Below are 16,046 nucleotides of genomic sequence, written 5' to 3'. Positions count from 1 at the left end.
CCTTTCAGTCTCAAGTCTTCAAGTGATTGTAAAACGGCGACCCACCTATGACTTGTAAGTCTTCCCAAACCAACTGCTCATCATTTTCTTCTCACTCGGACCTCTCTGGAGATGTGCGAGGATGTCAGCCGTTATCACTAGCTCATTAAATGGCGGTTGTCGCACCGGCCACACGCTGCCTCCTTTTTATCACTGGATGGATGGATGGATGGATGGATGGATGGATGAGTTAAGAGGAGATGGACAGAGGCGATGGACTTGTAGAGACAGATTCAGTAAATGGCTGGGTGACAGAATGATTACCGGAGCCATTGGAATAATAAGCTATAAAATGGCTGTTCTGATTAATTGTTGTAGCACATATAAACTCCAGATCAGAATAGATCATGACGCATGGAAAACATTGCTCACACATCTTTAATCGGAATCACAAAAAAGTCTCGATGGCTTCTCTGACAGACTGCAAAATTTTTTATTAAATTAGATGAGAAGATTGTCAGACAGAAATGGAAGAAAGACGGATCGTGAGTGATGGCAAATAAATTGTTGGATAGCTTGATCAATTAATAGACGAATAAGAGTGATGGATAAAACAATGAATAATAGAATGACAGGTGGATGAACGGATAAGAGCACAAGAATAGGACAAATAACAGTTACCAGATAACCAGCTTGATAGATGGACGGACAGATAAGTGAACAAGAGGACAAATACAGATGAAGAGAATGATGGATGATAAATGGAGCGCAGGAATGAGAGTCCTCCAGATAATGTATATAGATGTATAGATTATTCCATGAGAGAAAGCAAGTAAATGCATTCATTTACTTGCTGATGAAGAAGAATGATGCAGCAGTGGTGGGATATCGGCAACTGGGGGGCACTAGGACCAGGGGCACACTGGTGGCACTGCAACCATAGAGCCTACTGAGGAGGAATACCATACCCCCACCACCACCACCACCGCCCTCCCTCTCTCACTCTCTCTCTCTCTCTCCATCCTCCCCCTTATTGGATGTGACCATTTTTCTGCGTGCATTCATTTGCCGCCTTCTCTCCCTGCGCAGCAGCGTGGCCGCACCAGGAGCAGCGCGTCTGGGATGGCCAAGGATTAGACACCGGGCACCCTTTGCCTCATAAAGTCATCAGGAGGAGGACAACGGGGGTGACTCTTGGGAACCTTAGCCCCCCTCAGCCCCCAACCTCCTCGGTCCTCCCCCACACCATTGAAATATTTTACTTAAGAGCTTCTGACGCACTTGTCAGCCTCCGTTCTTTTCTTCTAACAAGATTTCTGTCTCCTATTGGGATTATTTGGGGCTGAATGGGTGACCTCACTTCTTATCCATTCATCCATCCATCAATCCATTTTATGGAACCTTCCTCTTTTCCTCTCACTCGGAGTTGTCATGTCCAAAGAAGATTCATCCTCTTACTGACTGACTGACTCGGGAAAGCGCTTCGGAGCGTTTTTTAAAATTTTTATTCTTTTGGGAATCCAGTTGAAGGTAGGCCAATTTTGCCCCAAATACCCACCAAGCCCCAACCCCTTCCCAATCCCCTTTAAAGTTTGCACTTTGCTACTGTGAATGGATGAAGTAACGTCACAGATGACAACAGCAAGTTATCAGGAAAAAATGTGAAGAGATAAAAAAAAAATTGTAGTCTTATTATTTTTCCCCCCAATTGTTTCTGTCGCAGTGTGAAGGGAGACTCCTGTCTCTTTTGGAATGTGCCCCTTGTTTGTCTCACTGCTCTTTCGCCAGTTTAACCATGAAGACACCGGAGAAGCCATCTGCAGTGCAGACACATATGCACACACATGTATAAAGACACACACACGCACGCATGCTCACACACAAACACACACACACATACACACACACATTAAGGAGGAGGATTAAGATAAAGGTGTAAAAGAAAGAGGTTATTCTCCCTATAAAAACTTCCATTCCATACTAATCATGATAATAACACTAGGCAATGAGCTTTGATACAATTAACGTACTCGACAACTTTTATTTTTTCATTGGTTGCACAACGACTTCTCTTGATGCACAGTCGCAGTGTTATTGGGGTTGGGGTGGGGGGGCGTAATTGAGTCAATCGATCGTGCGCACGTAACACTGCATGAGACCTCAAACTTGCACCTTTACTATAGGTTGCTTGTGAGTACAGTAAGACCTTACTTGTATGTTGTGGCGGGAATGGATACCAACTTGCAGTAAATCAAAATGACGCTGGATTACAGGCTCACATTTGTCTATTGGGAATTCATTTCCCTGAATTTCCTCAATGGGTTTAAAAAAAATCTATGTATTGTCTTCTTATCTTTCCATCTATCTATCGTTCCATCTATCTATCTTTCGATCTATCTATCTATCTTTCGATCTATCTATCTATCTTTTGATCTATCCATCTTTCCATCTATCTATCTATCTATCTATCTATCTATCTATCTATCTATCTATCTATCTATCTATCTATCTATCTATCTATCCACCCTTCTATCTATCTATCTATCCACCCTTCTATCTATCTACCCATCCACCTATCCATCCATGTTATGAGTGTGTTGTTGGCAGATGGGACATGGCTCATATTTATCACGGCTAAAAAAAGTATATGCAGAAAAACAAACAAAAATGGCTATTAATAGTGGCGGTAGTGATTATGAAGAGTATAGTACCGAGTAAAAAAGGGAGGTACAAGGCTCACCCTAGAGTTCAAATTGATATAACCATATAAACTTAGAATGAATAAGTTTTGCCCATAAACCGAAAGCAAAAAGTATGGTCGCCATAAAAGGTCAAAAGAGTACACCAATGACTTTAGGGTCACATATACTTGGCCTTACCGAAGGCCTATAAGGGTCACGAAGGGGACACGCACCGGTCTTGGGGGCACAAACACTCAACCCATCCAAACCATACAATTAAGGCCATGTGATTGCAGAAGTAGTAGTCGAAGAAAAGTTGAAGTGGTCACTGCATCAGCCATTTTGTTGAGTACAAGCAAAAAGCATGGCGACATTTGGAGGTTAAAAAGGGACATCGACAAGTTAGTGGTGCCTGGCCTACGTCTAATGTAACATAGCAGTAGTTGGAGTGGTCAAGTAGTAGTTAAAATACAATACCTCAATCTTTTCCAAAATCCCAAATGTATCTGCCTGTGCTTTTTTTAACACAAGCTGGATATTGATAACATAGTTTGTGCTTCCTGACAGCGGCACGACATCTGGCATGAAATGATGTCAGCGGCACCGCGTGGTGTGGCATGTCAAATGCTTGCCAGACACTTGCGACTGCTTTCAACTTAAGAGCTTGGGACAAGGGCATTGTATGACCTCTCACATCTGTCCTCCGGCATTTGTTTGGCTGCGATACATGTTGGTGTCGTCTATGCAAGAAGTTCATGTTGAGTTCCTCGTTGTTTGAGTTTCTGAGGCTCGCTGTCATGTCGCGCGCCGACTGTTAATGATTTCCTTATGAGTAAGTGACAGCATTCAGACTGTTTATTGAGGTCATTTAACACAGAAGAGTCAAAGGTGTCATTTAGCAGTGATTTGGGAGGTGACAGCGTGGCAGGCGAGACGTGCGGAACTGTCCGTGGTGCTTAAACGGACAGCTCCTTTGTTCCGAGCTTGCTTGTCGAAGATGTTCGTGGGCTTCTCGGCGTAGTCACTTAAAATATTTGAGGAGCATTCTAGCATTGTTTTGTGTGCTTGTTGACATTTTCACACTTGGACAAACTGCGTTATCTTTTTCTATTGCACGTCGGTGACATTCCCTTCACCCAGCATCGGCATGTGAATTATGCTAATTTGCTTCATACATATTTCATACAAGCCGTCTTAATTATGACATCAATTCCCGGCGTAGCTGCACTCGAGCTCTTCTGCCCTGTGCCTCGCGGAGCGGCCTTTAGATTTCCCAATAATCGCATCGACCAAACTCGATGTATATAGAACGGTTTTATGGAATTGATTGTGCATTAATCTTGTTTTAAGCAATACAATGGAATGCACTGCTTAGCTACTACCAGTGGAGGTGGTGTTTGCTAGTTTAGCTGTCGAAAGAATTTAACGTTATATCAGCTACACAGTTACCTTATTTAGCAACACGAGGTTGACAAAATATAACCCCCCCCGCCAACCTCTGTGATAGTAGAGGCTCCCCATTCATTGAGTTGTGTGCCCCTCAACCTGTGTGTTGATTGAATTAGACCGTGCCGCCAACCCGCCACTCGAAGGCGATCCCGTGGAGAAGCACATCGACGGAAGCAGTTGGACGGCGAGCACAAGCGCTTGTGTGGCCGCGGGCGGACAGCCGGTGGTGGTGGCAGGAAAAGGGGGAAACACGCTCGGGGAGAGTACCGCTGATCACACGGCAGATTGGGAGCCCTCCGAGCCAACGTCTGTCGCTCCACGCCTCGGGGGGCGTGGGGGGTGTAATGGGCGGAGCTAACCCAAATCTACATAGCAAATTCCCTTGATTTGAAGTTGAGTTGATTTCAAGTCAGTTGTTGATTAAGTCAAAGATTTTCATTTGCAGCGAATAAGTTGGAGAGGAAACAATTTTTGCTTTTTCATCTTGGGCCAGTTCCGATGCAATACCCTAACCCTGACAGGATATGTCCTTGTTTTGACAAATAGTAGGGGTGTAAATCGCGGGTTTTGTCACGATACGGTATCATATCGATACAAAGAATCACGATACGATATTTGCCGATATCTTAAAGCCTGCTGTGATTCATTCACGATACATCACGATATAGTGCTCCACGATCGATATATATATATTTTTTTAAATAAAAAATATAGAACAATATCCTGATTTATAACAATTCATACCCAAAATCAACAAGGTACTGCAAACTCTTTATTTAGGAAATTACAAGAGTATTGTAGTATACAAAGTGCTTATTTTAACACTGAACTTGATCAAATTCCTATATTTTTTTCTCATATAAGTAAAGAAAAATGAATATTCTTTCTTTTTTGTAATACCATTAACTTTAAAGTGCATTACTGAACTATTTATTTACAATAATTTTAATTGTCCGTTGAGCCATCTTTTCTTTGGAATCCAAAGTGCTTCCAAACGAATGACTTGAAGCCCAAAGGGGAGCGAATTTCCTCGTCTTCTTGGACACTAGCCATAGCACCAGCCCAGGAGCCGCGTAGTTGTCGGCTCCCCTTTCACGTGCCTGCTCTGCTCACAACACAACACGCCGCGTACTGCTCCCGGAAAGAGGAAGCAAGGAACAATGAACTGGATTTCAAGATAAAGTCGCGTCTAATGTCCGAGGTCAAACACGGTGATATAAATCGATGTTTACGTTTAGCATCGATGCCAATAAATCGTAGAGCATTATATCGATTAATCGATGTGTATCGATGAATCGTTACACCCCTAACAAATAGTGATCATAAAAACAAACCCTCAAAAAAATCTACCTTTAATCATGTGCTTTTTAATTCATTTCTGTTATATGCCTCCTGGGAAGAATTCTTATTCCGTGCCCCCAACGTTCCCTCTAATCGTACACAATCTTTGTCACACGAAAAAGTCAAGAATTTCCATTTTATTGTTACCAGATTCACTTCAATTTATACATTTACTGTATTCAGGACTGAGGCACCTATCTGTAATTTTCACGGTGCAAGATCACAACGCCTACACTTTTCCACGTGAACTGGTTCAACACCCACACTTTTCCGCCGCTACTGCTTCAACAAGCATCAACATCAAGCAAGCTCAGCATCACATATGCACGACGTCCCCTTTTGCAATCAAAACATTGACTTTGCCGATCAGATGAATCACGCTCCGGCAAATAAAGCATGAAGCGCGCCCGCCGCTTTTGATGCTTGCCGTTCGGAGGGCCTCCTGCTTTGACGTGGACCCCTGAGAGGCGGCTGGTGGGCCGAGCTCCCACTGTGGCAGATTGATATTTGTAATTTAAGGGAAGCTGTCACGCAGCATCCTCCAGATGGAGAGTGCCGCAGAGGCGGCGGCGTCCATTTAACACGCTTTGTTTAGGAATAATCATTTGGATGCGGGAGCTGAGGATTTTTCATTTCCAGGCGCGGTGGCTTCGAGGGTTCAAACCGCTCAATTATTGAGGAATGGGCGTGCAGTCACATGACCATAAAACAAAAGGGGGCTGCCGTATGGGATTTCCAAAAAAGGCACTGGTGCATCCTGTACCCTGTCAGGGTGGCGAGGGCTGCTCAGTGATTTGTGTGCCTGCTGCAGCAATGCTAAGCTAGCCACGTGTACATTGTTTCTCCTCCTCAACTACCTTACCTTTGATATTTGTCTTGTCTTTTATGAAGAAGTCTTCATTCACAATAAGGAGCTCAAAGACAATTTGAAGTGATTAAAGGCCCTTCAGAACAATCAAATGGGGAACAAACCATGTCTTAGGCAGTTAAGGTTCCACAGGTATGGTTGACTTTATATGCCTCATTAAATCTAAGCAGCTCATGATGTGACAACAGCATCAAAGTCCTATTCATAATACGGTACAGTGGCTTTGCTTGGAATACAACATTTGTTTAGCCGTAGAAAAAACAGGAAATCATCTTTTCCAGGATCCAACTGTGCCCATCATACATCCTTTATCAATTGTACTGGCAAGGCAATGTTATTCAACTGTGAAAATGGGTTAACCACTGTTTCTGAGTTGTACATTATCAACTGATTGGTTGGTACTAATTTGCTTAACTGCGTGAAATTAATTGTTGATTAATGAACTTGAATATTATTGCAAAGTTTTATTTATTTATTTATTTATAATAGTGTAATACGACTAAAAAGGCCATTTTCCCCAAAGAATGAACAAACAAACAAACACAAACAATTTTGATATTTCATAAAATATTATTTCTTGACAAGGTGAATTGATTTTTTTTTTTAGCTGTAAGCTAATCAGCAAAAGTACCGTAATTTTCGGACTATAAGTCGCACCGGAGTATAAGTCGCACCAGCCATAAAATGCCCAAAATAGTGAAAAAACCCCATATATATGTATATAAATCGCTCCTGAGTATAAGTCGCCCCCCCACCCAAACTATGAAAAAAAAACGCGACTTATAGTCCGAAAATTACGGTATATTAAAAAAGTTAACATGTGATTTTGTAGATTTTCAAGTTTGTGCATTATAGGGCAGGGACTCCATCTAGGCTAACATAAAAGTTAAAATTTTTATGTTGTACTACTAAAATAAACTTGCTCTTTTAAAGAAAATGCATCTGTAACACTACTGTCTTCACAAATTCGATTCAAGAAAACTTCTACTTTTTTTTTTTTTTTTTACATGATAAACGTCATACAAGTATGAAACTTAACTATCTTAAAATCAAGAAAAACGCCCTGTTGACCACGGTACAAATATTAGCTCACCAGCTGATTCCTAGCTACCCTCGGGAACATCAGCGGCTAACAATGGCGCTCCTCTCTTCTTGCACTTGTGTTAGATACCCAGAGGGTTCAAACAAAGCACATGCGAATCGGCCAACCGACCGCGACCGTGAATCATACCTTTGCCATACTTACGTACATACAATGATGTATTGGTGCTTTGGTTAAGGTCCGCTCAGGTTAAGGCAAAGATCACGGTGACACACTTTTAGTCAAGGCTCTGTGCACGATGTCGCCGAGGGGCCTTGACGACTTGATGATGTATGAGAACAGGGAGAATATAAGGATGTTAAAAGTCTCGCTTATTACAGTTTGACGTTGTGTTTTTCCCCGCTTCCAAGTAGGAGACCTCTGTACTTGGTTAAACAAGCGTTTGTCTTGTCTGGATTGATGAAGGAGGAAAATCTTTAATCATTATATTGTCATGAGAATTCTGTTGGAAATCTTAGAAAGGTAAAAATACCTATTTGCTAATTGTGCTACAACGTGCTGCCGATAAGCTGAAATTGGAATATTAGTAGCATAGCCCAAAAGTGTATGTAAGAGAACAGCAGGTTCATCTTTTGACTTCCTGACAGTTACATCTTACTCTGAAACGGGACAAAGTATACTTTTGAAATCCACATCATGACCCACTGACATCGCTAAACAATTTGCAGTCTTCATTTGTGATGTTTTTACAGATTTTCACCGCACTTGGAGGTACAATACACATCGGTTTTAAGTCTCAAGACTGATTTGGTCAGTCTAAGAGCTACTTCTCTCCACGAATGAACCCAATTGTTGTTTGATTGTTAGTATAATGAAAGCTCTCCCAATCAGTTTAGTTGCATCTTTCTTTATTGAAATCCATCCATCCGTCCATCTTCTTCCGCTTAGCCGGGGTCGGGTCGCGGGGGCAGCAGCTTTAGGAGGGACTTTCTTGAAATTGGCAGGCAAAAAAGTTTCTGTGGGCGTCCGAGTTCATTTCGCTGCTGTCATCCTGTGTTACATCAACAAAGATTAGTGAGGCCATACAAGTTCAGACAATGCATCCACTTAGTTTCGCAGAGGAGATTGAATGTTGAATAAAATATAAACTTTGTCTCATAAGTCTAAGAAATATCACCGCACCACCTCTGTAATTTTTGGAGTGAATTCCAGCCTGGCTTTTGTTTTCCTAGTTAGAAAATGGTTTGCATCTCTGAGATGTTGCATCTGTACTTTTTTCCATGTTCATGACCTTCACCACTAGCCTCTGGAGGTTGAGCCTGGTGTCAGTAAAAATGTTTTAGGTCCAGCTCTACAGTTCTTAAAATGTTTCTTTTGTTGGATGATTTCTCCACCTGTGCTTAATTCTTCTTTGGGCCATTCGAAAAGGTTGTAGTATTGTCTTTGGACATTGGATTGGATTTTGGATTGATTTATTTTCCCATCTTCTCCCCAATTTCATAATTGCTTTCTTATCAGCCAAAGCCGGATTGTGGATTTTTAACTTGGTTAGACTGCTAACTGGTATATGTAGTCTTCACATGCAAAACCTGAATAATTAATGTGGAAGGTCATATCTGTCAGTCGCATGTTCCAAACCTTTTGATGAAATAAAACCAAAAGTTTATAAATGCAATCTGGAAGTACACTAAATGCTGTACCGAGAAGTAATCTGATATCTTGTCTCATCATCATCTTTTCACGACCAAACTCAAATATTTTTAGCCAAAATGAAGAAATCAGCCTCACCGTTCCAATACTTTTGGAGGGTAGCTACAATATCATAAACAACTGCAGAATGATCTATGAACTGTGTTCACTTGTTTCCACATGCAACCCACACATGATATTGTAAAGCCTGCAGGAAGGTAAAGGGAAACCAAGGAACCTCACCTTTATTTCCTTTGCTGTAACATATACAAACACGGCCAGTCTTGGGGAAAACTGTCCGACTAAAGCAATGTTTTACAGGATGAAATCTCTTTGAAACTATAATTTGATCGCTCGTACAGAATCGGCATGGAAAGCAACGTGCCGCCATGTTCCTTTGAGACGTCGCTTCTGAAAATCTCTGAGCTTGCAGTTACTCGTAAGAGCGACGTCGGAATCAGATTTGCTCGCAGCAGTGAAATATTAAGCCGCCGTCTCTCGGTGGACTGCGGCACGAGTAAGGAGCGACGAGGGACTCCATTTTCTGTTTGCCTTGTCAACTCGCTTCAGAAAACGACTCCGATGGCCTCTGCTCTCAAGCTGTGTAGTCCGAAAAAGCCAAACAACAAAAGAGGCCATGTGAGATCTGGTGAAGAAGCAATCGAAGACGACGGGCGGCGAGAGAGGGCTTGCTGATGTTTGTAGACATTTCATTTTGTCATCTGCTGTGCTGTGTGTTACGCTGCTATGAGTCTCCAGGGGTGCACAGGGCTGCAATAAATATGCTGTGTGCTGAGCAGCCATCTCTGATGTCGCCAAGTGGATACCAGCTCTTAGCTCCCTCGCTCTGTAATGAGTGCGCCTCTAGTCTGAAGCCACTCTGATCTTTTAAACTCAGCGCACAGAGTTGGCCCAAACTGTTTCCAAATACATTCAATCTGTCCGATTCCTGTTCTGATGATCCGATTCAAGCTTTCAGCCAGGCTGAAGCCTTTCCTGTTTTTTCCCCCCACTTACTAAACTTGTCTTTTCACATATCGCTTTACTACTGACGTATTGCCTCAGGCCAGTGTTAAGCGATTTTTAAGTTGAGTCTCAGGTTTAGTTCTGTTTCGATCGAGATTGGTAGCTTTTATCACGTTTAGTCAACTTCTTACTGTTTTGAACTCATTCAGGTTCAGCCCAGTTAAAATAGTAGTTGTCAATGGCATAAATGAGTTAATTCGTCAAGAGTGAATCGACTAAGTCGTTTTGGAAAGCATTCGTTTCCAGTTGGTGTCATACTGTTGGACCATTAGAGTCATCAATGTTACCTTATAAACAACCACCACCAAACTTTTTGTTAATTGATCAACATGGTCTTCTAGTTAACCGTGAAATGTTTCAAAATGGTGTTTTCTCCAGCTACCTTGTACCAACATTCCCTCCCTTTGACTAATATCAAGCATAAATATTTTTTTCTCCACTTAGCGCGAGTGGATGATGAGAATTGAATAAAATATAACTTTATTGTCCCTATTGCAGGAACTGTGAAAATCAGTGTGGCATCACCTCATCATTAGCAGTGTTGCCCATAAAAAATAGCTTTTGCTTTAACGTGTTAAAAAGTGTGTAGGATCAGATCTTTTGTTGTCTCTGCAGGGTAGACAAATGCATTTCATGGCGTGCTGCTAAATGCTGTTTTTGACAATTGTGGTTTGAGACTTTTATGCTCCACAGTGGTTTGGAAGTGATTGTCCGGGGTGGGGGTCCTCAGTAATTCCACTGGCTTTCCGCAGTTGTCTGCCAGTGTAAATGTCTCTGAGGGGAGTTAGAGTAGATCCAATCACCCACTTTGCCACTTTCACTACTCGCTTTAGGCCTTTCCTGTTCTTCGCAGTACAGCTGCTCAGCATACTCTCGGTGATGGATGTGAAGAAGCAAGTGTTGGGCTGGGTTTGGCATCATTTCCTGAGGAAAGCTTGAGTCTTTCCTCACCTAGAGAAATGGTGGTGGACCAGGTATGGTCTGCTGAGATGTGGAGTCCGACAAGCTTAGAGCTTGCTACCCACCTTCTTTCTACATTTTCCGAGCTCATACCATATGGGTGACGTAAACTAGTGATTGACAAATGGTCATTGCCTCATAGCTCGCACACTGTTGTCAAATCCAGGTCCTTGCAACAGTTCGGCTTTAGCCACGGGTGCTTCTTGACCCCTCTGCTAACATAAGTATTCACATAATTCGAAATATTTGAGGATACATGGCAAGAAATGCCAAAATTAAGGAATGCGACAAAGTTAGCGTACCCTGTTGGTATGCCATTTTATTCTGGTCTCTCCTTTGCTGCAGTGGTCTGTTGTATTCAATTTACTCTCCTCTCAGATTCCTTACTGTGGTGAAGTAAAAACAAGAGACACTTGTCTTTTTCCATTTCCTTATTTTAGAACATCTCATTAAAACTGATCCATTAATGTTGCCTTTTCACAGTTTCCCCACAGTCCTATTTTCAAGTGCTTTGGCAACTCGTAAATTGATCCAATCACATTTGAGGACAATTTAGAGTCCCAAGCTTTCATATTTGTAAGCATTTAACACAATTTAGGGCCTCAATGAACACAATTGCCCGCTATAAAGCCTACAAATCAACATGGAAGCACCAGACAATAAGAGCTTAGCTAACAGATTCAAAAGTGCTTTTTTTTTTGTTTTTTTGCCAGGAGACATCAATACGATTGCAATGCCTGCTTTCAAAGTAGTCATGAGGTTGAAGCGCTGTCACGACATTGCATCGTCATCGTCAGAGGCATCAACTGGATGTTGGTGTTCAACCCGTCATATGCTGTGTGTAGCTGTGACACACGGTCAGTCATGTTCTTGGCCTTAGCAATGATCTGGCACCTCTCCTCCTCCTCTTCTTCCTCCTGCATCTCACACCTCCGGGCTAAACAGTCTGGCTTTGCAGGATGTCGGATAAGGAAAGCTTTGGCCTGCAGACTCCATGATGGGAAAAATGGAAGCGCATTGCAATTTGAGGCACAAAAAGCGGCTAAACACGTAGCCTGTCGGCAATCCACAGAGGCCGAGTTGGTGCTGCTGTTCACAAGCATGGCGTTAAAGGAAATCAATCTGAGAGGGCTACACAACCGTTTTCCCTCTTTCTGAGGCCGGCAGGAGTGTTTTCACTCATACACTGTGCAAATCTAAAACGCAGATCTCCTCCAAGCACTTGACCTTAACAAAAGTGAGAAGCATTTAACAATTTCTCAGATTGAAAATAAACGGTTCCTTTTTTGTAGGGAGACTCTCAAAATCACGGTGCGGGTGTTTTGCATGTTTTCTACGTCTCCCTTTTGCGACATACCTGATGGATAATTAGCAAGGTCTGCAGAAACTGGAAAAGCATCAGGTTTGTTAGGAGACAGAAAACATGCAGGACGCCGGCCTTCAAGGAAGTTGCCTACCCATGTTGATCTGAATTCATACCTCACTTTGAAAGCTGTGGGATTTTTTTGACCAGCTAATTTCGTGTCACTCGGTCAACTAAATAAAACAGAGAGGAACAGGTGGGGGCTTCCTGCTCGGATATGAATTTCCTCAGTATCCCAAATTGCTCCTTTTAGCCAGTGAAGGTCATAAATCTTTCTTGTAAGAAGGCTTTTAAGAAGTCGAAAAGGTGCTCCGAAAAGTTTGTGAATTACTGCCGGCTTGGACTGAACACATTGAGCTACCAACGTCAATGCTTTCTTTTCTTGGCATAAACACTCACTTTGCAATTAAAACTAATTTATGAATGACATTTGTTCTTAGTAGTTGAGTTTCATGGTCATTTCAGAAAAAGACCTTAGGTTTTGAAGAAGAAACTCCTTTCAACAATACAGACACCTGAGAGTCCTTCATTCGCTGTTTACATCTCCATTGTGATGTTAAGAAGGGTGTGCTATTATATTTGAAAGGCCTGTTAAATGTCCTGCAAATTCTTTAGTTCTGTCATTTATACCCGATCCGTGTTGGGGTGTTGTACAATATCACTCCACTTTAATGTCCTGCTAAAGAACCAAGATGGAATATCTGCACAAAAAGGATCATGTTTGTTCATTCGAAGGTTGAAGTCTAGGATTTCATCGTCATTTTGATAGAGTCGCAACGGAATTTTAAGCATGGATCAAAAGATCAGTTCAGCAAGTTGTGCTCGGCAAGGAACATTTTTGGAACGCTCCCGCTGGGAAGGCGCACTGAGGCTGGATCAAACCCGCGACACAGCTGTATCACTCCGCAGTGGGCCCCGCTGGGATGCCAGCGGAATGTCACCCGATTTTCCTCCTTCTGCTCCCGGCAGAATTCCAGCGGCCACAAGAGGGTCTTGAGATTTTGTGTCGTAAACAACAACTATGTCAGCAGTTTTTTTTTTTAAGAAAACAACCATGTTATCTCCGCAGTACATGCATGAAGAGTGCAAGGACTGAATATCAATCTTACAGTTTTACCTTGAAGTTTGAATGCCCTAATTTCAAATTTGACCAGCATTAGCATTAGACCTGATTTCAGACAGCATCAAAGCAGGAACTCTCCTGTGTGTGTTTTGCTTTTCTCCCTTGCAAGCCTTTCTGAAAATATGATGGTTGATAAGGCAGAAGTAAGGAAAACAGCAAAGACTCCCGCACATAGGACTGTTTTGTTTTTCATTGTCAGATGGTTGGAAATGACTACTTCTTGTTTTTGTCCCTTCCTGTTGACTTGATAGCAATCTCACTCTGAGCCACTCGCAACCTACTTTTCATACTTGGGTGTGGATCTTCTGTGACTGGCCTCATCTGTTTGACTCTAAGAAGGAGCACTTAGTGAAGATGTAGCTCGCTGCATTAGCTTCTTGTGCTAACAAACCGCCACATCCTTTTCCCGTGTGATGAAATGGTATGTTGCGTGTGAGTGTTTTACAACAGAGGTTGAGTGGAATGAATTATTCCCAGTATAATTGTTCTCAATGTCAATTGGATCCAGTGGTTGGAATGCCTGCATGCCACCCTGGCCGTTCACTGTGGAGGTTGCAGATGTTCTCTGGGTACTTTCTCCTGAATCCAACAAATATGTTAAATGAAGACTAAATTGTAATTTGTTCATTGTGTCGTTAATGGGGAATGGTAGTTTGTCCATATCCATATTTCCTGTGACTGGTCCAGGCTGTAGCCCACCCACCTAAAGTCAGCTGTGATAGGCTCCAGCTATGGATAGATGGATTGGAAATGTATTGTGGTCAACATTTGAGTATATTTTTGACTAAGTTATTGCTTTGGATCCAAGTCAGGCGTTAATTAGAAATGACGAGGCACGAGGGAATTGATTTTAGTCAATGAAAACAATCGAGGGAATTTAATGACTGGGGCACTTTTCATTTTCAATTGCAAATATGAATGTCGGCTAAAAGTCACAGCACACGGGAAATTTGCAAATCAAGCTCGATTCGTTTGTCTTTGCCATTTGTGTTGTACAGATGGGCCGATAGAAGGATGAAGCGATAATTGAAGTTTCCACTCACTCGTATCCCTCTTATCTTTTGTAACCTTTTCTCAGCTCTTCATCTCCCTGGCCACCTCCTCCTCCTTCTTGCACTCCTTTCCTTTCAATTTCTTCCACTTCTGTCTATTCCCAGGCAAGCCCTAGTGGAGCGCGGAATCGATTTTTAAACAGCCAGGACTCGGGGGAATGAGCGGCGGTACCATTATTGGCGTCGTTTAGGCTCCATTGATACAAGGATGGCTCTTGCAGACAACGGGATAGGCTCTGCCATGGTTACTTCATTGTGCATGCTTTTTCCTCGCTGCTTGAAAACAGCTCAAGACGGCATTTTCTGCCTTTAGGGAGCTTTGTTTTTAAGTGAAATGTCGCACCGCGTTGCTTCATCCAGCGCAGTTGAGATAAGAAAAAAAATAAACTCAGCAAATGTACGGCGCTATTCTTCTTGCACGCTCACTTTTTTCCCATTTGCAACATATGGTAACAAATCTGCCACAACGGGACAGCAGGTGTATGTCTGTCGAGCAGCTCAAGTGTACAAAGCCAATCACAGGCCTCTTTCTCCGCTCGAGGATTGAAAGCTTTCATGGAATGCTTCGGCAATTTCAGACCATGTCGAGGTTTACCTTAACTGGGGCCAAGGTTGTGCTGATTAAAGTGAAAGATGCACCCGGAGCCTCTGCCTCCAGGGAGAACAACTGCATGCACACAAGGATGAAAATCAAATGTTTTGCAGGTCTAGTTAAACCTGGATTTTCTACTACATGCTTCTAGTGACCCCATTTTTTGCGTGGCTGTGTGGCCCAGTTTGGATCAGCGACATAGCAGGAAAACAACACAATCATGAAATATCTTTCTATTGCATTAGTTGGTATTGTGTGTTTTGTTGCACCTTTCTTCATACAAAATGCTCAAAGTACCAACATTGCCGCAACTTTCATGAAATAGTAATTATGAACTATCAAATACGGATACAGTTTGTGTCTAGCATGTAAAACAGATTTTAGCATGCCATTTTTGTAATATTTGGCTGCTCTGCTGCTCGCTACTTGTTTTCACTTCGAGCAAAGAATAGTTGTGTGCCATACTGCAAGATTTGATGTTGATTTCATAAATACAGGTCCAATATTGCAACGACTCACACCAATATTTAAGAAGTAAAAAGTAATTGATGTATCCTTTTGGAGTAATTGACTAATATAATACTTCAGAAACAATGGAAGAGTTAAAAAAATGTACAATGTACAAAATCATCACTCTAGAACACATTTTAAGCTAATGTTGAATTTATATTAAAACAAATCAAATAAAAAATAAAATTAAGTGTGTGTACTTCTTTTCTGATTTTGAACAAATAAGAAAACAACTTTAAAATTCAATAGTTTTAAAAAATTAAAATGATTCTGAAAGTGTGGTCTTGGTATTCTTATTTTGGTGGTACTTGGACCGCTCAGTATTTTATGCCTTGGTATTAAAACAATTGAAAACCACAGTTTTAGAAGAT

General features: G+C 42.0%; 1 protein-coding gene and 1 long non-coding RNA gene across 5 annotated transcripts in view; one reads left to right on the top strand and one right to left on the bottom strand.

The window, feature by feature from the left end:
- The first annotated feature begins 1,016 nt into the window (after positions 1 to 1,016).
- il1rapl1a (interleukin 1 receptor accessory protein-like 1a) overlaps positions 1,017 to 16,046 on the top strand; it is a 170,926-nt gene continuing 155,896 nt past the window's right edge. For 2 of the 4 annotated variants that reach the window (XM_037240343.1, XM_037240342.1), the window contains exon 1: positions 1,017 to 1,509. The gene's annotated coding sequence lies outside the window, so the exon portion shown is untranslated. The remainder of the gene's footprint in view (positions 1,510 to 16,046) is intronic. The other 2 variants (XM_037240345.1, XM_037240344.1) reach the window with 1 other exon arrangement.
- LOC119115623 lies at positions 12,544 to 14,029 on the bottom strand. Its single transcript, XR_005096172.1, has 2 exons — positions 13,066 to 14,029; positions 12,544 to 12,998 (listed from the first exon to the last, which is right to left on the bottom strand). It is a non-coding gene; the product is annotated as an uncharacterized LOC119115623 (long non-coding RNA).

Source organism: Syngnathus acus, chromosome 21 (assembly GCF_901709675.1).
Source record: "Syngnathus acus chromosome 21, fSynAcu1.2, whole genome shotgun sequence".
In the NCBI taxonomy this organism is placed as follows: Eukaryota; Metazoa; Chordata; class Actinopteri; order Syngnathiformes; family Syngnathidae; genus Syngnathus; species Syngnathus acus.
Note: the sequence above shows the minus strand (reverse complement) of the source record. Positions and strands in the feature narration are given on the sequence as shown.